This window comes from Vicugna pacos, chromosome 25 (genome assembly GCF_048564905.1).
Source record: "Vicugna pacos chromosome 25, VicPac4, whole genome shotgun sequence".
Classification (NCBI taxonomy): domain Eukaryota; kingdom Metazoa; phylum Chordata; class Mammalia; order Artiodactyla; family Camelidae; genus Vicugna; species Vicugna pacos.
In genome coordinates this window covers 30,041,606-30,067,720 of record NC_133011.1, presented here as the reverse complement: position 1 = coordinate 30,067,720, position 26,115 = coordinate 30,041,606, and the positions used below count along the sequence as shown (strand labels likewise).

General features: G+C 40.8%; 3 long non-coding RNA genes across 4 annotated transcripts; 2 read left to right on the top strand and 1 right to left on the bottom strand.

Annotated features, from left to right (window-relative positions):
- Positions 1–1,366: 1,366 nt before the first annotated feature.
- Positions 1,367–15,719, top strand: LOC140689151 (uncharacterized). 2 transcript variants are annotated; one of them, XR_012064026.1, is made up of 4 exons: positions 1,367–1,704; positions 4,344–4,444; positions 4,572–4,720; positions 15,364–15,719. It is a non-coding gene; the product is annotated as an uncharacterized lncRNA (long non-coding RNA). The 2 variants fall into 2 exon arrangements; XR_012064025.1 differs by lacking the exon at positions 4,344–4,444.
- LOC116285395 (uncharacterized) lies at positions 3,317–17,286 on the bottom strand. The gene is made up of 3 exons (XR_012064027.1): positions 17,163–17,286; positions 14,464–14,527; positions 3,317–3,397 (listed from the first exon to the last, which is right to left on the bottom strand). It is a non-coding gene; the product is annotated as an uncharacterized lncRNA (long non-coding RNA).
- On the top strand, positions 17,137–25,843 carry LOC140689152 (uncharacterized). The gene is made up of 2 exons (XR_012064028.1): positions 17,137–17,428; positions 25,599–25,843. It is a non-coding gene; the product is annotated as an uncharacterized lncRNA (long non-coding RNA).
- The last annotated feature ends 272 nt before the right edge of the window (positions 25,844–26,115 follow it).

The window sequence follows — 26,115 nt, the reverse complement described above, 5'->3', positions numbered from 1 at the left end:
AGCATGAACACCACCAAAAAGGCACATATGCAGGTGCATATAGACAGAGATGGGCACACACCTGTGCATTTATTTGCAAGCCAACTTTCAAAGTATTTTTCTTTCATTCGCCTCATGGAAAGAATTTGGAATGCAACCATTGCTCCACTTGGATTCTTGTACAATAAGTTTCTGCCTTTCTCCCTTAGAGTCATCGCTACTCCTTCTGTTGTGGGTTAATTCTGCCTGCTTGGAAGTTCACCTAACAGATTCTTAATTTGGACTTGGCTTAGAAAGTTCTTCTTTTCTTGGTATTTAGTGCACACTTAACATTCAGTCCTTCAATCTTAGGCACTGTCAGTCATTCTTTGGTGATATTTAATCCTTTTATATCTAACCTGGATGGTTAGTTTTCAGTCTTGCTCTCTCTTCTAATCAGGACAACTAATATTCTTACGGTGCATCGCAGTTTGCTAAGAGTGTCACGCACATTACTGTGTTGGATTCTTACATCAACCCTATGTGGTTGCTCAATCGATTCACATTTTAGAGATGAGAAAACTGAGATTCAGAAAGGTTAAACAACTCACGCAAAGTCACACAGTGAGTAAAAGCTGGCAGAGTTGAGACAACTTGCAGAAAGAGATCAGACATGATTTATCTCCATAGCCTTCAGAATGTCTTCCTTTTAGTAGGCACATAAGATATTTATGTTAATGACTGGCTGAATTAATGAGCAAGTATATAGAATTTAATCCTCCTAATCAACTATGGTCTCTGTCCTAACTAGGACAGGATTTGAAACCACATCCTATGAGAAATGATAGAAGGATATGTTTAAATCGGGGGGGGAGGGGTGGGGGATGTTTAGGGTAAAGACGGCAGTTGAAAAGAATTAGGAGCTGCCAGGTGGAAGAATGATTGGATTTGGGCCCTGCGTCAATGGGGATGCAACTGAAATTATTATAGGAAGGTCATAATGACTTCAGTTCATTAGAACACACATGTTCTGGTTAATAGAATTGTCTAGACTTTAGAAGCATCTCAGGAGGAAGTGAGGTTTCCATCCCAGGGCGGGGGCTCTGTCCACAGGAGCTTGGCACACTTGGGCTAGAATACAGTAAAGTGATCCAAGCACTGCACACGGCACTTGAAGTGGCTGAACACTTCTTCAGTCTCCTTTGGCTGCTGGAGTCTCAGATTCTCTATTTAGATGCATTTTGATGCCTCTGTTCTTTTGATTGTCTCCCCAGTGTGCCTATAGGCTGTTTGAGCTGACATGCTGCTGAGTGTTCTGCAGTGCTGACACAAGTGTCCGTGAATTCTACATCTTTGTTCTGTCTCCCAGCAACCATTCTTGTTTTGATGTCAAAGTATCCGAGCCTTAGCCACACATATAGTAACAACAGGTGTGAGCCATTTAAAAATGGCTGCATCATAGTACCAAACAACAAATGGGGTTGATGTCACTGGAACAGGCTGCTTAGAGACTACTCATTACCAGAGGGCTTGGCCCCTTTCTCAGGTTCTGAGTCAAGGGATCACACACTCAAGAAACAGTTTCATTTCCAGGCCAGTGAAGAAGGAGTTCCAGCTAACTCCTGATACATCTTTGTTCAGGCTGATCTCAACACTCAAATCATCTCATTGACTACTGAAGACAGCTAGCAAATGAGCAATGGGAGAAGAGGGGCTTACAGCTTTTTAGCTCTCACTGGATAGGAGGTAAGAAACAAAACTGAGTAAACCTGGTGGGGAATGAAGAGATTACAAATAATGAATCGTAAATTTTATACATGAGGAAACCGAGGCAGAGACAGCATAATTGACTGGTCCACAGTAACACAGGGTGAACCCTGGAACTTTGGCTCCTGATTCCTACACTCTCCAGCCTCCCAATCCCCTGAGTAGACCTGCAAAGTACAAGTGTACATTGAAGCCAGAACCTAAGAACTGTATTGTTTATAGTAGTGGAAAGTACCCCAAAATATTAAACTTGGGAGGAGACCGATATGTCCTAATATGAGATACGGTTGAATTACTCTGCTTTCCTAAATCTCATTTCCTTTCTCTATAAAGGCAGAACTTGCCAGTGATTCATTCAGTCCACATTCATGACAAGCACAGAGAAGAGATACGTCTCAGTGGTGAAGAGCGGAGATTCTGAAATCCGACTGCTCTGTCTACACCACAGGTTCCCTTGCAGGTCCCTCTCAATCCTGCTAAGCCTCAATTTGCTCTTTGAGTGCTCACCATGCACTGTGCCCTGTTCTAAACCCTTTGCATGTAGTATCTCATTAAAACCTTACAGCCAAGCTCTGAGACAGCACTGGATTCTCCTCATTTTCCACACGAGGAAACAGACACCCCAAACTTAGGTATTGTGCTGAAAATTAAACTCTTCACCTCAAAGTGTGGATCTTGAATCAGGTAATTCAGGTAGAGCCCTCAACACAGAGTATGTTTTCAGTAAATATCTATCTCCTCCTCCTAAGATTTCTTCTTCCTCTACCACCACAGGGAAGACCGTGACTCTTCTACAGTATTTCTTGTTCTCTATAAGGTGCTATGTCCCTTTTTCATCCTTAGGAGTTCCCAGCTAGCAGGGGAGTGAGGTAATTGCATGCAGTGAAAAATACAGCGTGATATGGGACCTCAAACTGTTTTTGTCTGCAGATTTCCTTAGAGTGGTCAAGACCTGTGGCTGGCTTACCCAGCCTTCACCTTATTGGCTGCCAGAAAGCATCAACAGTGACAACCACAATATCCTGCACAGTCCTGCTACCTGTTGTTTCTCAAAGTCATCAGCTCATAAGGAACACCCTTAAGTCAGAAGTTATCAGGCTGTTGCTATTACCATCAGCATGTATTGGAAAGTTACTGTAAGTTGGTGACAGGCTAGGTCCGCTTCAGTATTACCTCGTGTGCTCCTTAAGATTTTTGGAGGCAGTTAGTCTTGTCCTGGTTAAACAGATGAGAACATGGAGACTTAGAAATTCCAAGTGTACTATGCTGGAAGCAAATCCAGAATTTGACCCAAAATTTGTTTCTAAAACCTCAAAACCACTTATCTCAAAAATATTAAATATTATTGCTAATTTATGTAAAAAATGTTACTCAGTAAAGAATTGATTATATAAGATATTATGAGCCTATTAAAGGGAATGAAGTAAATTTATACTAATCTAGTAAATAACTCAGATAAATTAAGTGAAAAAAAATGGAGAAAAGCCATAGTAAGTGATTTTAAAAGAATAGCACAGCTACATTTATACACATATATACGCTGCAGTTTTCTCGAACGTTCTATGTGAAACTGTTACCTGTGGTTACTTTTAAGAAGTGGTGCATGAGTATTCAGGGTAGATGAAGAGGGAGTCACTTTTCACCACATACTTGCTTGTGTAGTTTGAATATGCTTAAAAAAAAGAAGACGTATTATCATACAATAAAAATAAAATTGTATTTTAGAAAATAAGTTTTAAATACATTTTATTTGACTAAATAACAAATACATATTTGACTTAGTCACGGTGAAGACCACCAATGCAGGAGAATCTGCCACAGATCACTTAGAAGCCTATAAAGATATAAGGGGATGGAGATAAGGCTTACTAAACACCCACAAAAGCCAGGCAGTGTGCTACTGCATCCTTCACTCAGAGAGGTGGGTAGAATGATATGCATTTTATAGATGAAGCTACTGAAGTCCTGAAAGTTTAAGAAATATGCCCAAGGGCACACACCAGGAACTTCAAGTTTGAGCATTAACTCTAGGTCTGCTGCATCCTCGAATACATACCCTTCCCACTCCAACACAGTAATAATTCCAGAAGCACTTTGAAACCCCCCCCTTTTTTTTTTCTGCCCTTGGAGATGCCATGGGAAGAAACCGTTTGCAAGGCCCTTTGGTGGCAAAGAATAAATGAAACGTAGATATACAAAAAAGACATCTTTATTAATAACAATAAGGAGTTTAAATTGTTTTAGAGGCAGTGAGGTGCTTGAAAGTCCTCAGAATTATTTATTTTAGGGAAAGATTCATTCCACTGTGTTTCTGGGCAGAGAGCCGGTAAGATCATAAGATTATAAATGCCATGGCTACTCTGAGGTCATCATGAAAAAATAATAGACCTTGATGATAAGAGAACAAGGTAGTCATCAATTCCATCCCCTTTGCCAAAAAAAAAAAAAGACAATATTTAAAGTCCAGTAATCACTTGTATTCAATTTAGACTCAGTTCTTCTGTGGAACCAGATCTGCAAATACTCTATCTATTAACGTGACCTAAATTTTTATGTTTTTGAATGAATTTTAAAGAATTGGAATTTCCCATAACTATACTTTTGTGATTTCATAAAAGGATCTTCTACAAAGTGGAACCCATCCTTTTGCACGTAACTGATACAGCCGAGGGGGCTGAATGATGGAACATGTAGAGCACGGTTGGGGAGTTAGAGAGAAGTGAGTTAAAATTCTGGTTCTGCCTGTGAACCCTTGTGCCTAAGCAAAACCACAGAGGGCTGGGTTGGGTCCAGAGATTTCTGAGGATGATGAATGGGACTAAGTTTAATGTTACTTCCATTACTAGACAAGTAAACAGACTTTGTGGATGGCAAAGGATGAGGATACAGATGAATGGACACAATTCCTTGCGCTTCTCCTGTTCTCCATGCAAGTGAAACTGAAGTTGAGTGGTCCCGCAAGAAGTGGGGATGAGAAAGCCATGGCGTCAGAGGAGTAAGAAAAGGGAGAGCTTACTGTTATTTACATCACTAAGTTGGAAGAGGGGCAGATCAACATTCATAGCTTAGTCTTGTGGCACCTTATTCACACACTTCCTATTTCTTTTTTCTTAAATTGAAGTATAGTCAGTTTATAACGTTGTGTTAATTTCTGGTGTATAGCACAATACTTTAGTCATATAAGAACATACGTATATTCGTTTTCATATTCTTTTTTGCCATAAGTTACTACAAGATACTGAATATAGTTCCCTGTGCTATACAGTATAAACTTGTTGTTTATCTCTTTTATGTATATTAGTTAGTATCTGCAAATCTCAAACTCTCCGTTTAATCCCTTCCCACCACTTTCCCCCATCCTTGGTAACCGTAAGTTTGTTTTCTATGTCTGTGAGTCTGTTTCTGTTTTGTAAATAAGTTCGTTTGTCTTTTTTTTTTTTTTTAGATTCCACATATAAGTGATATCATATGGTATTTTTCTTTCTCTTTCTGGCTTACTTCACTTAGAATGACATTTTCCAGGTCCATCCATGTTGCTGCAAATGGCATCATTTTATTATTTTTTATGGCTGAGTAGTATTCCATTGTATAAATATACCACAACTTCTCTATCTAGTCATCTGTCGATAAGCATTGCTAATTCTCTCTCTGCTTCCTAGGACTCCAGCAGGCTGCCCATGACCTACAGTATCTAGGGCAACTTACTTAAGCTCTCTGAGCCTTAGTTTCTTCACTTGTAGTATAAGAGTAAAAACACCTCTCTCACTGGCTTTGTATGAAGCTTAGGATGGATGAGATCACCTATGTAAGGCAACCTGGCACAAAGTGAGTGCTAAGAAGTATCACTTCCCTTCCCGCCCTGCCTTGATTCCCATCAGGGACACGTATGCTCATTCTTACACTCTCACCTTTCAAGGCACTTATGTCCACATGAATAATTCTACTTTCAACTTTGTCACACTGCAGGGAGGGAAATTCATTCACCCCTGAATGCTTCTCACAGGGCTCCCGCCTGGACGTGTAAGAGCCCCCACCTGGATTTTGTGCAGCATCTCAAGACTCTCATATTTATATAGTGTTTCCTCATCCGCAAGCAACATTCTTCCCTGGAATCTTCTTTTGATCTTGGAATGGATGCAAAACAACTCTTATTACACCCATTTAACAAAGTCTGAAGTTGAGGCATCAGAGGCAGGAGCAGCCTTGTCTCTGTCTCAGGGGCTCTTGAATGGTTTACCTCAGCTTCTTAGGCAATTCACCCAACCCCTCAGTCCCTGGACTGGAAATCCTGGCAACCACCTGGGACAAATTATATTACACTTGGCTGCCTTTTTCTTCATATGCCAACAAATGGTTTTGTCACTTACACTTTACAATGAAATAATTTACCAACCCTTGCTTAATTAACAGCAAACTGAAAAAAGACAGAGAAAATGTGAGGATCTGATAGGAAGAATCAAAATCATATTCTGTGTTTTATACAAGAGAACTCTTGATCTCAGACTAAGTGTCACCACTATCAACTGACAGGCCAGGATTGGAATACACAACCCAGCATTTTTTTTAATAGGAATACACTTCCTGGGGATTTCACTGAGCATTTCCAGTACCAAGTACTCACTGCCTCATGAGGTTCCCCCAATTCTGGTAATTCTTCCTTATTTTAAGTTAAACTGCCCCTGTGTCAATGTATGCTTTGGACCATTAATTAACATTGAACTTGTATGTAAATCTCTAGAAACAGAACCATTTTGCCTGAAAGTACTCTGTTATCTGTCTGATATGAGGGTGTTGCCTGCTGAAACTTACACCTGCTTTCCAATCATTTAGGGGTGATAGGCTTCCAACCTAATTGGACCTGGGGCTGGAACTTAGGACTCATGATTTCCAATCCAGGACACATTAATATCAGCAAAAACTCACCAAGTTTTTGTCATGTATCATGTACCATATTAGGATTAGGGGATGAGACTTGAAAGAAGACAGATCTGGCTAAAGTGACCATATCATTTATTGTCCAAAATGACCTATTTTAGAGAGTAAAGGGGGACAATAATAAAAATCAGAACAACAGGCAAACACCGGGACTGTCCAGATCAATCAAGGTACATAGTCAACCAGACACAGCTCCCGTCCTAGCAGAGTGTTCTTTCTAGTCTAGGAAGGCAGGGAAAAAAGCAAGTAAAAAGTAAAAGTGTGTGATGTGTCTTAGGATAGAAGAGGGTTATGCGTTGGCAAGTGGCGGAAGGAAAGAGGGCTACTTTGGAAGGAATGATCCCTTAGTGGGACGGCTTCTCTCACTGAAGAAGTGATACTTGAGTGGAGATCCTTGATTAAAAAGAAAGCAATCATAGATGTGAAGGCATGTAGAAAAAGCAACAAAGGCCTTCCAGTGGGCAAGGGCTTATTCTGCTGGAAACACAGAGAGGGGACAATTATTGTAGAAGGTGTAGACGGGGCAACAGGCAAGAGCCAGAATACATAGGGAGGAGTAGGAGAGAATTCTCTGGGGTGTTTTAGAAGTTTTACAATAGTCAACTCAAATATCCATAACATAGAGACTATTCTTTTTAAAATCTATAAGAACAGGCACACTGAAACGTCTCAGCTAAATTTTAAAATCTCAGAGACCCTCTAATGGGATATCTTTTTGTGCAGAGCTCAGAACTTAGAGCTTCCTTCCCTGTTTCTGGGCGTACAGCTAAACTTCATGGTATTATATCATTATTTAGAAAGTGTTTTTTTTTTAACTTGGAATTCCTCCTTCTTGGAATGCAGCCCTGTACACATCTGCTTGCATAAAACGGCACAAATGAGCACACATATACTGCATTTAGTTAAATACTAGACAGGACTCTCCGGGCTTGGAGCACACTTTCAACACAGTGTGGTGCAGGTGGTCCAATAAAACGTTTCATGAAACACCAGAGCATCACCTTTTTTATTTTAGTGCTTGTAAATTTTGGATCCTTTGACACTGGTATTTATAATAAGGAATATGGGCAGTCGCTAGATATTGTTAGTGATTCATATTAGGGTAGCAAAGATCCAAAGATCTTCAGAGACTCTTAGTCAGTTTAGCGAGAGGCTGCGTGGTGCTTTGTAAGACACGCCCTCTCTTACCATAACGTTTACATCTATGTGCCTGCGTGAGTGGAGGCTTAAGTTGAGACTGCGAAACCCGAACAAGAAACAAAAACCAAAAGTAAATGGAGTGCTGATGCTGGTATGAAATAATTATCATCCCCGACCTGCAGATCCACGTGTTTATCTCATCAAAACTGCCTCAAGATTTTTTTTTACATCTATTGATAGTAAAATGAACATAGCACATTAGATCTTCTGAAATAATGGCATGCCAGTTGCTTTAATGGGTTTAAAAATTGGGTTTTCACATACAATTTTCTTTGAGAACAGGATTCATTGCTTAAAGTATTTAAAAACAAGGGAGCCTTCACTTCCTTTTTCCCCAACACTTATTTGAATATTTGGGGGAAATTTTTATCTTGGTTAACCTCAGCTGGCTTACCAACAAAACAGGGTTAACAAGAGCTTACTGCCTCAAAGACAAAGAATTGAACCAAATACCTGTGGACACTCATGTTTAAAAATGAACGATTCTAAGCTCATACAGTGCTGAGAAAGGAACCGTAGGACCTAGTATGTGGCAGTTGACATTCAATGACCAGAACTATGTCATCGTGTGAGGCCAACATAAATACAACACATATAAGCCAGAGGGTCCTTTCAGAAAAATTCAGCTGTCAACATCAAGAGACAAGTAAGTGCTATGATTCTGAGCTTCATTGAAAGAGTCACATTCAATCCATGGCTTCCTTGAAAACTGACTTTATTACCATGGCTCCAAGTTCTACAGGGAAAAAAAAAACCCACAAAGTATGCATGAGCCAGATGAACAGTCTGTGCTGATGACAGAAAAATAGAAGGGCATTGAGGTGCAGGGCAAGCCTGACAAATGTCTTCTGTGCACCTCCTGGAAACACCGGTACGAGCTAGGTGCTAGAATCTGGATCTTTGATTGGTGGCCTCCAGAGAGGTGGAATAGTGGCCAGTCTCCTCCAGGCCAAGAGATGGAGCAAGAGTTGGTTTGGATTCAGGAGTCAATAAGGAAGAGGGCAATTTTGTGATACAGCTTCTGGGGCAGGGGAGGAATGTGCAGGGAAGGGGAAGAGATTTATTACCTTTTTCTACATTTGCCCTGACTAGAGACCAGAAAAAAAGACCAGAAATGTTTTCCATCTGCCTGGAAAACACTAGGAATTCACAGAATTGAGTGTTTTTTCCCCTGGAATTCCAACATTGATCATGAGATTTCAAGCACCTCATCCAAGCTCTGTGCCTCAGTTTCTCCCTTTGGTAACAAAGGGAATTAAAATGTCAACAGTACGCTATCTGATATATTTTAGTATGAAAGTGAATCTTGGGAACTTGAGTTTAATAATTCTATGATTTGGGGGAATTCCTGAAATTTTGAATACCACTCTTACATAATTTCTTCCATAAAATGAAATGAAGAATAAATGAAAAATTGAAATCCATGACTCGTAGACAGTGGGCAAGCATTGCAACATATCCAAAACTGAGAAGAGGAAAAACAAAGCTTAGGAGGAGTCTGAAGTATAGCTAGACCCCAGTAAGTGCTCCTCAGATGCTCAGCTTTCATGGATGAGCAAACAGTTTTGTTTGCTTGTTTTTTCAACTAAGAGGCTATTCTAAGTATTCCAGGATGAATAAAATCACTTAAAACACAACTACTATACTACCTAGCGTCATTTCATAAAGTAAAAATCATAAAGTGATTCTTTATGATAGGAAAAATAAAAAACAAAAAATTGAAAACCATAATCTCAGAGCAAAAGACAATCATTCTCAAGGCAGTACAGTTGGTTGACTAACACAAATATATGAAAATACAGAAAAATCCCAGTATGCATTGATAGGTGACAGTATTAAAGAGTATGTAATTTTTTGATTCTTATATAAAATTGAACTTCTATATCCAACATGTTCATATAAAGTAGAACTAGAATGTGCAACTTAATCAGGAACACCGTGATTAGAAATTTATTTTCACATGATAAGAATGAGAACAGTACCATGAATGCTATTCGTTCAGTTAAGCTAGAATTCTGTCTGAGACCTTCGCTCAGCTTCAGACCTGTGACATGGGCCTTGATCAAGAACAACCCTGCTTTACAGACCATGATGTTCCTGGCTCACACCCCTGTGATTCAATCTGAGACTTTACAACATTAGAAATGAAGCCCTGATGAGATATTATTACTAATCCAATGTTTCACAATGAGGCAGCGAAGTCATAAAGGAGATTCAGTCAGTCATTCAGAGCAGCACCATTGCTAAGCGGTATCTGATTCAAAATCGGCAATTTCTGGGTCCCTGATGAATGGAATCAATCATATCTAGTAATAGCTAACATTCTGATTATTTATTTTGTGTAAGATGTCATGTGAAATATTTGACATTCATTATGTTACCAGATCCTCGCGGTGACCCTAAGAGATGTGTTCACCATTATTCCCAATTTACAAGAGAAGAAATAAAATCTCAGTGGTGAAATCACATGCCCAAGGCCCAGCAAAGGCTGCCTGGCCGAACAGGGATGCGGGCAAGCACTCTGGCTCCAGCCCTGCCCTCTTTACCTCAGTGTTTTCCTCCCTGGAGGGCATTTGCCAACTCTGGACACAGGCTAAGGACCAGACTTGGCCTGAGTCAACAGCCTCCTGCGGGGAGAGGAGACACCTGCGGAGGTCTGACAGCTGCGCTGACAGGTACGGCAAACTGGAAGCTGGAGGAGCCCCAGGAGCCCGAGCTGAGTGCTGGGGAGGCAAGGAAGCTGAGACTGGACTTGCCATGCTGAGTGCACAAGCTCCCAGTTAAAAAAGAGTCTGCAGCAAGCAAAAGACTCCTGTGGGTATTTTTCTCAAGACATATTTTTAATGCTTTCTGGGGTAGGAAGCTAAAAAGAGAAACATCTGGGGGACAGTGGCAATTCCTCTGAAAGAAAGTGGAGATAAAATGGAATCATTTTTTAAAACACTTGGTTAATCCAGAAGAAGGCTGGAAAAGAAGAGTAAAGGGCAAAGCAATAAGGCAAGTAGAAAGCAAATAGTAAATTGGAAACACAAGTCCAACTTTATTAGTAATGAAATTGAGTGTAAACTGATGATTCACTTCAATTCAAGGACAAAAACTGTCAACCTAGATTTAAGAAAAAAAAATCTAGTGATATGTTGTTTATGAAACACGCTTAAAACTAAAAGGAAGTTAGAAGTTGGAAGTAGGAAGACAGGAAAAGCTAGACCACGTGAACAGCAAAAGAAAGCTGACGTGGCCACATTTATTTCAGACAAAACAGGGTTGACTTTAAGGCAAGAAATATCATTAGAGGTTTTTTTTTTTTTTTAAAGAGAGATCTTTGTAATGATAAAAGTTTCAGTTCAACAAGAAGACATAACAATCCTAAATTTGTATACACGCAACAACATAGTGGCAAAATATACAGAGATCTATGGCGGTGGACAGGAACCAGAGTGGAAAAGAGGCAATAACACTATAAAAATATTTGCAGAAATAGACCTGTCTGGCCCCACAGCCCGCATTCGGCTTACAATGCCAACACTGTACTTACTTCTCACCCTCAGCCTCTCAGGAGCTGTTATTATTGGCAGTATCAGTGGCACCGTGTTCACGTGGGCCACTGCATCATTCACCGTATGATGCTGTGAAATGCGAAACTGGAGAGACGGAAGTTGCCCCAAGCGAGAGAGCGTGCACGCCAAGTCCTTCAGGTTTTATCTCTTTGACTTGGATCAATAGTACCTGGCTTAGAACTCTTTGCAGTTGAGGTGATAACCAATAACGGCCTGTGTTTGCTTTGCAGAAGGGTAAGTCTCGTGTGAGCCTAACGTTTGGCACAGTTTGATTAGCATGTGCACACACATCACACCTTCCATCCCCGGGCAAGGAGCTGATTAACAGTCATGAATGAAAAAGACCGAAAGGACCATAACTGTTTATGGTTTTGTGCAGACCGTTTTTGTTCCTTCTGAACTTCGCCCCTTTAAAAGGTTCTTAATCGTGCCTAGAGATTTGCTATCTCCCCTCGATGTGAGGGTAATTCAAGACATAGGCAGTGTCAAGGCCAATCCTTGGCAAAATTATGAGGAAGGCACTGCTGCGCTGCCCACGGAGAGGAAGGAAGCAGTTTACTCCCTTGGAGGCACCCCCTTTACCCGCAGCCCTTCCCAGATGATTGCAGGTCTCCTAGCATCTGCTCTTCCATCCATCAAAACCAGCCTTCAGTTCCTTTAGTTCTGTTTCTCTTCACGTGATTGTAACCAAAGGTAATTTAGAGTGTATGCCCCTAAATTAATTCCTACTAAATGGAAAACCCAAAGTAAAACAAATAAAGTATGAATAAAGCCGATTTAAATAAAGCATGTCCTTGAAGCAGACACAAAGGACACCCAACTGGAAGGTAGGGCATTGGATTCAGATCACAAAGCCAGATCTTTGGACACCTGTAGGGAGGTCCAAGGCAGATTTCTGCTTCTTGTTTCCAGAGTCCTGTCACTTTTCCAGTCTGTACCCTCATCCCTGGATCTTACTTCCTGCTGTTCATTCATTTGTTTAACTGAATGTGCCAGCTGCTACGCCAGGGCCTGGGGTCAATCACTGAATCAGAGCATCTCATCCCTCAAGCTCGCTGTGTAGTGGGCAGACAGACAACTAAACAGCCAATCACAATAATGCAATATTCATAAGGGGTGCAGAAGGCGTCGAGGAGGGAGCCGCTCCCATCCTGGAGTGTTTGGGAGAAGGCTTCAAGGCGGAGATTACACCTGAAAGAGAAATGAAGGTGCATGACTTAGCCAGAGGAGAAGGCATTCCGGGAGAAAGACCTATTCAGGTACTAGGGACTGTGTAGATAAAAAGAACAGAAGCAAAGTATAAGCATATTGTTTTGAGAAAAGTATAAGCCATTTGGAGTTGCTTGAGGCTGAATGGCAGAAATGAAGCTGAGACAGAAGGCAGAAGAACCAGACCACCATTATCATCACCTTCTTCAACATCAGTCTCAGGATCATCATCATCATCAAAGGAACTAACAAAAGTGAAAGCTTACTGTGCACCGCACACTGTCCTAAACATTTTCCAAGTTACAAGTCACTTATAACAAGTTCTGTAAGGTGGTATATGCCCCACCAAGCAGCTTAAAGTTTGACTTGTAAGAAAGATGGGAAGCTGTGGGAAAATTAAGTGAAAAGGTTGGCTTTTAGATGAATCACACCGGTGCATGTGGTAAGAATGAAAAGAGGGAGAAACTGAAAACTGAGACACCAATGCAGAGGCAGCTCATATATTGAGGCAACAGAGTAAGAAGTTCGTATTTGGGACAAGAATAGTTGGGATACAGAGGAAGGGAGAGATTCAAGAAAAATTTAGAAAGCAAAAATTTTTATTTGATGATTGGATTTGGGCCAGCAGTTGGGAGAAGAAGACAAGAACGACTTTATCGTCTATCAGGATAATCGCTTAGAATTTCTGTAGAATGGTGGTGTTGCTCGGTGGGAAAGAAAATACCAGGGGGTAAGATGCTGTGTTCTGGTTTGGATGCACTGTATTGGAATGACCAAAGGACGTTTGGAGCATTGGAAGTTTTCCTGTCTCATGGTCTCAGTGATAAGGTGATCTGCTGAGAAGAGGTTAATAAGGTGTTTGGAGAGATTGATAAAGGTTTGAAGGAGTCAGTGAGGGAAATGGAAAAGAGCTGGCCAAAGGACTGACGGCTCAGCAGGATTGGTGGGGTGGGGGCTCACTTCCCCAAGTGCAAGAGCTGAGACAACAGATTGCAACTTGGTTCCAGGACTGATACTTTGCTGGGTGGGAAGGCAGAAGAATGGAATATCTTCTGCTTTTATTCTTTTCATTCTACTTTTGTTAGGTATTGAGCACCTTTATTTAGCTGGGCATCTTTAAAGGATAAAGAGATGCAAACTTGGTCACGTAGAGGTACTAGGGCTGAGTGTGGTATAATGAAACTGGCTAATCTTCCTAGGGTCCAAATGCTAACTCCACCACATATCGTCAGCTGCTTGACCCCGGGGTAAGTTGTTACAGAATCACTTTGAACACCTGTTACATCATTTACAGAATTTTAAGCATTAAATCAGGTTATATCCATACAGCCCCTAGTTCATCATAGGCATCAGAAAATGCGTGTTCTCTTATTTATCAACACTTCATGAGGGGATATCTCTTGTAAAACTATACCCAAACCTACGAAATCACTTCTTCATAGTTGAATTTCATCATGGCAGAACAATTCACAAAGCCCTGTCCTCCATCAACTTGATTTAGCCATGGAGAATTAGGATGATCCTTTGAAAAATAATTCCTGCCCCAACCTCCCATCTTTTCAGGGTCTTAATTCGGGATGAGTAAGCATCTGCATTACTTGATATCATTCTCCATTTTCCAAAACAACACAGACTGAATCAAGTCTACAGCTGCCTACTAAAGTCTCCCATCCAAGTCTCTGCTTTAAAGTGGGGGCACCTACAATTATTAGAGACTATTTAAATCATATTTCTAATAAGTCATAGGGCAGGTAAGTCACTCTAAAACAAAGCTTTTATTGAGTAAGTCTCCATGACTAGTTACATCAAATAATTCAGTAGAAGTCTCCTTACTCACCTTTAGCATCCATCATTGTCCATCCCTCAGCCATTGTTAGTGGGAGAACACGGCTGATATTTTCCTGGAATAAACCAAACTGTTTACTTCCAATCTGTGCCATAGTAATTATCCAAAGTTCCTTCTCCGCCACCATTTATACCAAGACAGACTATCTTGAGGCTTCCACTCAACTGTGGTCAGTCCTCCACAAGAGTCAAGTCCAGTTCTTCAAATGCTCTCAGTGCTTCATTGACTAAGGAAAAGGACATTCTTGTGATATCTTCCTTTCCCAGACATTCAAGTCACTGCTACCTGCAGTGGTTGTTGGCTGTTCTGTTCTCCTTTGCTTTTTAGTGCCTGGGTTGAGGGCCCAATACCCACTCGGCTCTCAGAAGAAAGTTTATTGTATTGAATCCTGACCTGCTTCAGGGGAAAGAGGTTTTCACTGTTGCCGGGGGACGTCCCCTTAAAAAATAGGAAGTGAGCTGAGTTTATCTTGGTGCACTAGAGCCAAGGAAGAATTAAGTGAGATCATTGCAAATATACAATATAATGGATATAAAGTGGCTTTCAAACTCCACATAATATACGTATATTGACAGTGATTGTAAAGGTGGAACTATGCATAGGACAAGAGTGGAACTGGGTGGCCTTCTTTAGAATACAAATGTGTATTGAGTGTTTATTATGTAGAGCATTGGGGATGTATCAGTCAATCAACCAGGCACAGTCTCAGTTTTTGGAGGATCTTATAATTTAGGGTTTTCTTTAAGTCATCTTTCCACTGTCCTTTGATCCTGGACTTTTCTATGACATCTGTATTGGGGGTAGGGGAAGGGAAGAGTTGACATAATGAAGAGGTAGGTGGCCTTTAATTTTGCCCCATTTGTGAATCCTTACATTTTTTTTCTCTCCTAGGATGGTGCCTGGTGGACTTATTGTCTTTAATGCAGAAACAACATGGAATGTTCCTTCCGGCCTGTTGCAGCAGAAGTAGGGCAATAAATGAGGGTGATCAGGACATGTAGGAGGCGCTAGGCAAAGGAGAGATGGGGACACAAAGCAGAGGGGCTGAGAAGGAAACAGGAGTGGTAACTAGAGTGTGTGGTGGCAAGAAGAGCCCCCAAGAAGAACCTTAGCAAATCATTCAGTTTATAAGATGGGTAAACTAAGGTCCAGAGACAGACAGTAACTCAACCAGAACTGCACATCACACATACCAAGTGGCCCACCTCTTTTTACCTGACGATTAAACAATTATACTTCTTTTTTTATACACTTTGCCTTAAATGGCTCTCTAACCATCCTGTATGGCATGATGATTAAGAACCAGGGTGTTGGCTCCAGACCATCTGAGTTCAAATCCCAGCTCTGCCACTTACTACTACTTTAGCCTACTTGTATCTCAATTTCTTCATCTCTAAATAGAGATAATCTTGCTACCTCTCTGTGACTCTAAGGGGATTAAATTAGTGAAAACATAAAAACCTTAGAACAGTACTTTAGAATATAGTAAGCACTACGCAAGAGTTTATAGTATAAATATGTGTAAGTGTATAGTTTTAGTCAAGCCATCCCTCAAATATTAGTTAAATTAAGCGAATCAGCTTAGAAAACAGAATTTATTTCTTCCTCATTTACTGCTTGACTTTTCTCTTCTATCTGTTTTAAATGTTCAATATGTCAAAGTGATGTGTTTATTAAATATTCTTTAGGAAGTGGGCTAGGCTTATATACACAAATGCGTTCAACAAATAGATGTTTACCCAGAATGGAAAAGCACCATCCTCCAGGACACTCGCATCACTGCCTCTCAGGACATAACTAGCAGCTCAAAAAAGTATCTCCCCAAACAGGTGCTAACTCAAGCCAAGAAACGCCTATAAAGTTAGGATGAAGGCTGGGGTTCCGAACTCTCTGGAAAACGATACAAGTGCTCACCTTACCCACTTCCTCACCGCTTCTGGGACAAGCTGAGTTTTACCCAGAAGTGAAAAATTCATTGCAGAATGGAGAGAACCACCAGGAATCTCTAAGCCAAGAAAAGTATCTCTTTTTATCCTCAGCCATTCAAATGTAGGGCGATGGGTCCTCTTTCCTTCCTCTGCTGGAGGCCCCCCCTCTGCTACTTAGAAGGAAAGAGGTGGGGAACAGGGACTATCTCAGTTTCTAGACGGCTGTCCTGCTGCCCTCCTCCAAACCCCCCACCACCACCTTCTCTTGCACTCCCAGGTCGCTCTTGGCTGTGAAATTCAGTAACCATGAGATGAAGGGAGAGTTCCTGATTGAGAAAAGGTCAAGTGGTAACAATAAGAGCTGACATTTATTGAATACTGACTCCACGCCAGGCACTGTTCTCAGCCATTCACGTGCATAAACTTTTGTCATTTTTACTGCAACCCGCAATAGGGGCTGCTACAATTCTCCCCATTTTGCAGAGGGGGAAATTGAGACCAAGAAAAGCACAGTGGAAAACAGTAGAGCTAGAATTCAAACCCAGGCCAATGGACTCTGGAGTCAAAAATGGGGTCTGGGGCCTGGGGTCTGGTTCCAGTCCCTGACCTGTAACCAGTGTGTGAAGGGATGAGTACAGAAGTTGAGAGTAAGGACTCGGAAATTTTATAGTAATTTGCTATTCATTGAGCATCCAAGAAGGTGACCAGCAGATCCATCTGAGTGAACAGGGCATAAAGCAGTTCTGGTGGTGTTGAACTCACCTGATAAAGTACCTGTGATGTAGACTGCATACTAGTTGTGCCCAGTAGGACCACACAGAGACCCATGAGCAACTGGAAATGTAAAAGCAAGTCCTTCTCCACTGCTCTAAAGCATTATGCTCTATGGCCCCTTAAACCTCAATGCTTGCTGAGAAAATAATAAACCTGTGAGGTAAGAATGCAGAGTGAAAGGAGCACCGAGTCAGGAACCAGGAGATACTCAGCAATGGGCATGATCAGTAGATAAGTGGTATCGCGTGTTAAAAGTAAGTGTCAGGGGAAAACCAAAAGCAGAGCAGAATAAGAGGATCGGGGTTGGGGGAGGGGTCCGCGGTATTAAACGGAGAGGTCATTAGGACAGTCTGTGACTATTTTCCCCGAGCAGATAAGCCCCTTTGTAAATGTTTAACTTTGCCTTGGCTTCTCCCTGCCCCTCCCTCTCATATGTTCTGGCCCTCCTACTTTCTTTCTGAATCTGTTAACACAGAATCAGTAGAGTAATCAAAGCATAACAACGCAGTTCATTCTGTGCCAACCAGGAAAGTCCAGGCCATTATGCCATGGACTCCAAAGCTAAATTATGGCTTTGGAATAGATAATCTGTAGGATCTCTTCCCATTTTGAAATCCAATGACTTTGGCTAAAAGAACTGTTGTATACTGCTCTTAGGGAACTAAACTTTTATATCAAAAAGGCTCATTTATATGATTCATTAATTTATCCATTCATTTATTTAACATATACTATTGATGACCCACTATGAGTCTGGCATTGTCCTAGGCATCGATGTTACAAGGATGCATGTGCAAACTCTGCCTCGAGACTTTCAGAGTGCAGCATGAAAGCTGGACATATAAACAAACAAAAAGAATGACAACACAGGTCTTCAGTGTGACAGCTCATATCCGAACAGAGTGCTATGAGAAAAGAGATGAGGGAGATGTAATTCTTCTGGGTAGCAAGAAAGGAGTATCAGAGCAAGACTGAGAGGTGGTGGCGTGTACTCCAGGTTTTGGAGAGTGATGGGAGTTGGTCTTCTTGAGTATGGAGGAGGCAGGAAAACAGATGTGGAGACATCCAATTAGGTGACACATTTAGGAAACAGAAAAATAGCTTGGTCTCATTGTAAGGTAGAATACAAATGTAGGTCACAAAAGGTGAGAGAGAACAGGGGAAGCCAGATATAAGAGATGAAGTTAAAAACATTTTTTTTGTGTGGTGGTTGTATGAATATATGTTTTTCCTTAGGTGTGATTTCACACACACAAATACACACACACACACAACCAGAGTCATGATTTACCTTCTTCGGTCTTCTATGCCTTCCTTCATTTATAACAAGATGTGGAGTCTCTGGGTCATTAAACTGTAAACTCCATGAATGATTCACCATTCGAGTCCCAGTGCCTACCGTAGTACCTGGCACCTATAGGAACTCAAATTCGGTTAAATGGATGACTGAACCAATAAATGAATGAATCAGCTATCAGTAGTATCCTTTTTAGCTCTGTCTGCCATTTCTGGAAACTTTAAGTGTTCCCACAGCTTTGGATGAATGATTTGTCTGCATGCCCTGACAGAGGAGTTGAGCATACATATAAAATACACTTACACATATTTAAATAAACCAGTCTACAGAATGTCAGGACATTCAAGAGTCATTGGTAGGAGCCAGAGTAGGAGAGAAAGGATCAACCAGAGAAAAGCTTAACTTTCAAGTTATCTTTGGTGATTGAAAGCCAGCTGTCTGTTTCTCGTCACTTCTTCCCACTTCCCCTTCTATGAATTAGAACCAACTACAATTTTCCTAATACATCACTTGTGCTGGGGTCACACGCTTGGGTTTAATCTCTCAGTCACACTTAGACAAGGAGTGGGTTCCAGAGTGAAGCACAACAATCCGCTTCTTGGCATGAGTTGCTTATGATGTTTCCAAAAGTACTCATTGTTCATGAAGGCTTTCTAGAAGCTCCTCCACACCCCCAGGATGACTTCATTCCTTTGCATGGAAATTTTATTGTAGAACTTTTCTAACATAAAAAAGAATATTCGAATGAACCCCTCCATAACAAGACAGTCGGTTTCAACAATAATCCTAATTTTGCCGATACCAGTTCTTACCTATGAGTGCCTCCTCTGATTCTGTTTATTTCTTTGCTTGCTGGATTGGTTTAAAGCAATTCCCAGATGCCATGTCATTTCATGTGTAAATGCTTTGGTATGAATTTCTGAATGATAAGGTCATGTTTTGTTTGTATGGTTTCCCTAACACCATGATAGTAACGCATCTAATAAAACTAACAGCAATCACTTAATTTCGTCTTACCCACAGTCCATATTCATATTTCCCTAATTGTCTAGAAGATGTCTGTTTACAATTGGTTTATGTGCATCAGGGCCAAACAAGATCCATGCATTGCATTTTTTGTTGTCTTAATATGGCAATTTTAGGCTATTTACTTGAAATATTTACTTTTTCTTTTCTTATCTCAAGCCTGAAAGGCCGAAATCCTCAGGAAAAGAGTGAATAAAGCTGCCATAGAACAGCCTGCTGCAACAGCACCATTTTTTTCATAAAGATTTCCACTCAGTGCATGTTAGTGGCAATCCATAATATGCAAATGCAGAAGGGAGTCAATATGTCTTAAACACAGAGGCCTTCACGTTCTTCCTTCTAGGAATACAAATCAAGGGAGATACACTCAGGTGAATACTCAAAAGGGATCCTCCTGCTCTGGACTCATTTTCACTTTCCCTGATAATTATTGTCGTGATAGTGCCACATAATATTTTATACCGTACTTCAGCGTTGACACAGTGCTTTCAGACCTAGTCAACTTAGAACAACCGAGAGTCCACTCTTTACGAGAAATACTTCATACTTGTGCAGTTCTCCAAATGAGCCTTCCCTGGTGCTTTCAAGAAGGGCAATTTCAGGCTGACCTAAATCTGGATTATTTAATAATGATTTGGCTTTCAAGCCAAAAAAAAAAATCAGGTAAATCTGGTATGTTTTGATTACTCGCAGCTAACAGTCGAGTATCATCTATGTGCAGGGATCTGTTACAGCTAACACAAGTTAATTCACTCTTCTCAGCGGCCAATGATATTTTTCCATTTCATGCTAACAAAGGCAAAGAAGTTATTATCCTTTTACATGTGCCATGTTGTGAAAAAGATTAGGAAGTACTTTTCTATACATTGGTGACTCTCAGTATAAGTCTCCCACCTCTGAGCTCCAGATACACAGATCCAGTTACCTACCGGGTGCCTCCACGTGCATGCTAATGGGCAGCTCAAACTTAATCTGTCCAAACCAGAACCCTTGACTTCTATCTCCTATTGAAATATACTTCCCTCCCATCTTAGGAACAGCAATACTGTCTATCCATTTGTTCAGGCCAAAACCCTTGGAATCATCCTTGACCGTTTCTTTCTCTCGCATCCCACTTCTAGTCCATCCATGCTAGAAAAACGTATTCTTAATCCAACCTTTTTTCACCAGTTCCACTGCTGGTGACCCAGTCAAGTGACTGCGGTCCATTCCCTAGACTGCAGCATCAACATCATAACTCGTATTTCTGCTTCCATTTTCTGCCTCTCTACACCTCATTATTCCAGCAGCTGAGTGGTGCATTGAATATCCGATTCAGATCAGGCCCTCCTTTTACTGCTCAAAACCCTCAAGAGGCTTCTATCACTGATGGAATTAATAAAACATCTGTACTGTGGCCTGCAAGGTTCTACATCAGTTCACCTCAAATCTGACTGTGTTCTTAAGAAGCACAAAACATGAAACCCATCTAAGACTTACTGAATTGATCAGAACCCTGGGCCACACCTCCAGCCTCATTCACTCCTACTCTGCCCTCTTTGGTGCTATACTGGTCTTATGACTTTTCTCAAACACATCAAGCACAGGCTGCCCGATTCACTTTTAGTTTCACGGCTCTCCACCTTGAATAGCTTCTCCTACTCATTTGTACTCTTGCTCCCTTAGCTTACTGAGTATCTGCTCAACTGCGTCCTCCTCAAAGGAATACCATTTAGCCATCTTGTTTATTTAATTTATACGTTTATTGCTGTCTCCTTCCCCTAGACTCTAAGCTCCATGAGAGCAGAAAAATGTGTCTATCTTGTCCACCACTGTTTTTCCCAGCCCCTTAGCACGTAATAGGTATTCAATACATTTTTGCTAAGTGGAACAAATATACACATGTAGTTAGACCTAGGGCCCCAAGGATCTAGTCTTCAAAGGCACAGGGATGCAGACACAGGGTAAAAGAAGAGAGGTAAGTACCTAAAACCTATATATATATATATATATATATATATATATATATATATATATATATATATATATATATATAAATTAGAACGTGATCTCAGGCAAGGCAGAGGCCCAGTTGTTAGGACTGAAGATGTAAGGTGAGGTAGGACCGGGAGCAAGAGAAACTCAGTCTGCATCACTACAGGGACTCCTGTGAAGCCATTTTAAGCCCTTTGAATAAAAACAACTTTGATGCTTGATCCTGAGACTGAGCAGAACTTTCAGATGGAAGACAAGAGGCCCCACCAGAGATAGGAAGCCCGGTAGGAGTGGCAGACTTTCGGGCTTTTGCTAGACAGAGCGTGAAATGCCATGTACATCTTTGACTTTTCTTCAAATGCAGGGCTCTATGACTCACTCTCGTAGTATTCTCTTTATTTCGTAAATAAATATTTTGCTGGAAGATTTCAGTAGAATGATGTGTAAGAATAACAGGAAGCATTCAGCTCTGTTAATTGCACATCTTAAGGCAGCATAAGGACATTTGTCACTCCAGTGCACTTGTCTCTGCTGCCCACCCGAGGTATTTCAGGAAGTCCAGTTAATCTTATGGGAAATTAAGCAGCAGTAAGATTCTGCAGTCATTCTCGTCTAGACTCTGATATTGATCATGGAACAGACAAATTGGAGGAATGAGGTAAAGTGGCCTTCTTGTGTCTTAGACATAAGTGCAAATACTCAGTGGAGAGTGACCTTTAACAAATGCAAATCTACTTTATAAAGCATCACATCTGTGACTCTTTAAAGTGTGTGCTAATGGTCAGCTAGATGGCCGCCTCTCAGCTTCCTCTGATCCATTTAGGAAAACTCCTGAGAGCCCACTAAACGCCTTTATATGTTTCACACTGATGTTTGCTTTTCAAATGTTTGTCAGGCATTTGTATTGGTCCTATTAGAGTCTAAAGGATTCAAGCAGAAAAAATGATCCACAATAAATGGACCAAAATAGAGGCTCCTAAAGACTATGTACACTACACCCAACATATTAGAGCCCCAGGAAATTTGAGTCCCAGAAAAATTAAAGTAGCAGATTGATTAAGCACCTGGACTTTGAATCTTACCTTCGTCATGTACTTGTTGTACATCATTGACCCTTTAATGTAAATTCTATACGTTGAAAATAATGTCATGTCTACCTTACAGGTGTTATATAAACATCGGGCATATACAGGCATTCAACAAATAATAGTTATTTTATTAGAAATACTTACCAATGCCTGGCTCTAAATAACTCTAGTATGTTCTATATCAAGACCGCAGAACAATAATTACTGAAATACAGGAATCATTACTTATTTTATTGCCAATGGTCACCATTAGATAGAAGTCCCCCTTACTTGACTAAGGTTTTAAGATTTACAATAAATCACAGATACGTAGTTTTAGAGTTGAAGTTCCTAGGAAGCTTATACATCCTCAATCTAACCACCCACAGAATGTCAACACTATTTCTTTAGCAAACTTGGCCAATGATAATCCTGTAATTACATGCAAAACCATAATGAGAGACCAAGAGACACCCAGACAAGTTATTACATGTTGAGGAACCGAGTGTAGACTTTTATTCCCTCAGAACAGACGAAAAGTACCTCCTTATCACTTCTGTGGACAAGCTGGAGGCTCACCATCAGAAGCCACTCAGGATGTAGATTCTCCACAAGCATTTGAGATCAGATTTCTCTCTCTCCATAGTCCTCTTTATTCTTGAAAAAAGTCCCTCATTTCCTAAAGCCAATCTTTATGATTTCTAGACTAATTCTACTCTTGCCCCACTCCACCTACCATACTGGATGCTCACATTTGCACTTGCTTAAATTCATTGACATCTCTTAAGCAGAATTGCCAATGGCATCCTCAGAAGTGATCGGAAGATGAGGAAAATGGCAATCTCTTAATGTATTTCCATTAATGTAATTCATGTCATCATCGTAAATGTGGGACTTTAATTTTCTAATTCACCTCTTTGGTTTCTTCCAGAATTTGGATTTGTTAAGGACAATTCTGAATTGTATGATCTTTATATTTCATATGCCTCCCTCCTACATGACAGACAAAACTGTCAAATAGTTCTTAGTCCTCACTTTCCACTTCAGACATTTCTCCCCTGTGATATGGGGCCATTATTAATATTCTTCAAGTATGGCCACTCAACTCGTTCTACAATTCATCTGCCAATAATGTCATCCTGGGCAACATTTGTCAAAACGTCATCCATGGGGACATCAAGAGAGACTTTATCAGATTTTTTTCCAAAGCATTATTCAAGTGAAAATGTATTTGGATTGTGTTTTTGGCTGAATTATTATGCAACAGTCCTATGTTCTCAGAATTTTATACTCATAAATCTTGGAGCCTTAGGAAAGTATTTTTATAGATTGCAACACAGAATTCTCAAGCAAATCCTATCCCAAGTGATAAGGTAGACTAGATCAAAAGTTCTTAACTCATGGGAATCATGCATGCACTTCAAAAATTATAATTCTCATAGAATCATAGGCAATGTATTAAATCACGTGCATATGCACATTTCTCTTGAAATAGAGTCAGCTCAGAAGAGTCTTCTACTGAAAAATTACCATTGAATGAGATTAACTCTAATTAAAGACGCCCCACATTTAAGCCTATCCTGTTCCCGTTAGCGTATTTTCCGTTTGTGCTATGCAGCAAAGCCCTTGCTGTACCACTTTTGTTCTCCATTCCCTTCTGATGGCCCAAGACAGCCAAATGCACTGTGCTTACACCTACAAGGATTACTGTGTTTTGAAACAGTGGCACATTTTCATACAGACACCTTCAAAGATTGCATGTAACATAAATAAAACATTCTTGAGGCAATCACAACTTCTTCCTGTAAGTTAGTCTTCTGATATCTAGTGTTTATGAGAAGACGGCATTTTAAAAAATTGAGCATGAATCATGAGGACAGGAATAAAGATAGGTAGAGGGTTTGTTTTTAGAAAATAGGGGAAGTTGTAAGTGAACTGGTTCTGGCTCAGGGGTGCAGGAAGCAAGACTCCCCGAGTAGGTCCCTGGGGTGATTCTACAAAGCACTCGGGTGCTCAGGAAGGAAATGTCATTGTCTGGGAGACGGGGAGAGTAGCTGTGGATGACCAGCTATCAGTAGCATGCACAACCTGAGTCAATGTCGGGGGCTGGAGGACATAAAATAGCGCTTGTTTCTGTAGGACTTCTATGGTAATTTTTATTGTACACAATTTCATTTTAAACGTTGAGTTTAGACTCCAACCTACAGGAAAGACAGGAAAGCCCTGCTGCTATAGGGGAAGAGTACTACTTGGAAGGAGTATGGGAAGGAGGAAGACTGCTGGATGGGAAAGACTTGCCTCAAGAATTAGAGACAAAGATGGAGACTCTACTCAGGGTCTCTGAGGTCAAAGAAGGAAGTGGCTTCAAAGGCGACGTTATGCAAGGATTTCACATCCCTGTCATTTTCCTTTCGGTATGCCATTTTGTGTACTGAGATGCACAGAGTGAAAATCCTGTTTATTCAGTAGAGGTACATCAGGTCTGTATTTTAGGCAGGAAAAGATGATGAAAGAGTGTGGGTAATTCTGCTGGCTGTGCCATGCAAATATTAGACTGGGTATAAATGAGCCAGGAGGCATGACTGGCTGTTTCTCTGGTGAGCTCAGTTTGCAAGGGCTTTTCATATGGATTTCTCATGAGGATTTCACTGCACTGCATGTAATTCTAGTGTTTCAGTACTATGTATGCATATATTTTTTCCAAACATTATGGCTCCTGGTAATAACCAATGGCTTTGCCCAGTGCCCAACAAAGAAAATGACCCTGTGGCAACACAGAGTGAAAACTGGGCAGGTGGTGGCCACTGAGAGTTAATATGTCCATGTCTAAAATGGTCCGATCTACTTACTAAGTGGTTTTCAGGGTAATTTTGACTATATACCCAAGTTCATCGGAAACACTGACTTTAGACCCTGTAGTAGGCAGAACAATGTCCTTTCACCCCCAAAGATGCCTGATTCCCAGGACTGTGAGATGTAGAGAGTGTCCTGGATTATTTGTGTAGACTAAATGTAGTCACATGGAGCCCCCAAAGCGGTGAAACTTTCAACTTTCTGTAGCCAAAGAGAGACGTGACTTCTGAACAATGGCCAGGGTGAGGCAACACTGCTGGCTTTGAAGATGGAGGAAGAGGGCAGTGAATCAAAGAATGTGGCTAGAAGGACAAGGAAATAGATTCTCCCCGAGAGCCTCAAGGAAGGAACCAGAACTGCCTACTGATACTTTTTATTTTAACCGAACAAGACTTGAACTTCTGACCTCCGGAATTGGGTGATAATAAATTTGTGTTGTTTTAAGCCACAAAGTTTGTGGTACTTTTTTATGGCAACAATAGGGAACTAATACAGATGCTAATGTGGATGTAAGATATAAGCTCTTTATTTCTAGGCTGCAATCTCAAGAGAACAGTCTGAAAAGAAGACACTACTTATGCCTGGAATAAAGATTAACCAAAAATACCATGTACCAAGGGTAGAGAATCTAAGAGCCTTCTTGTTTGTGATGTCCCAAACACCACTGCATCACAAATTTCCTAGACATGGGTTCAAGTCCTTAGCTTCATCACATTACCCTGCT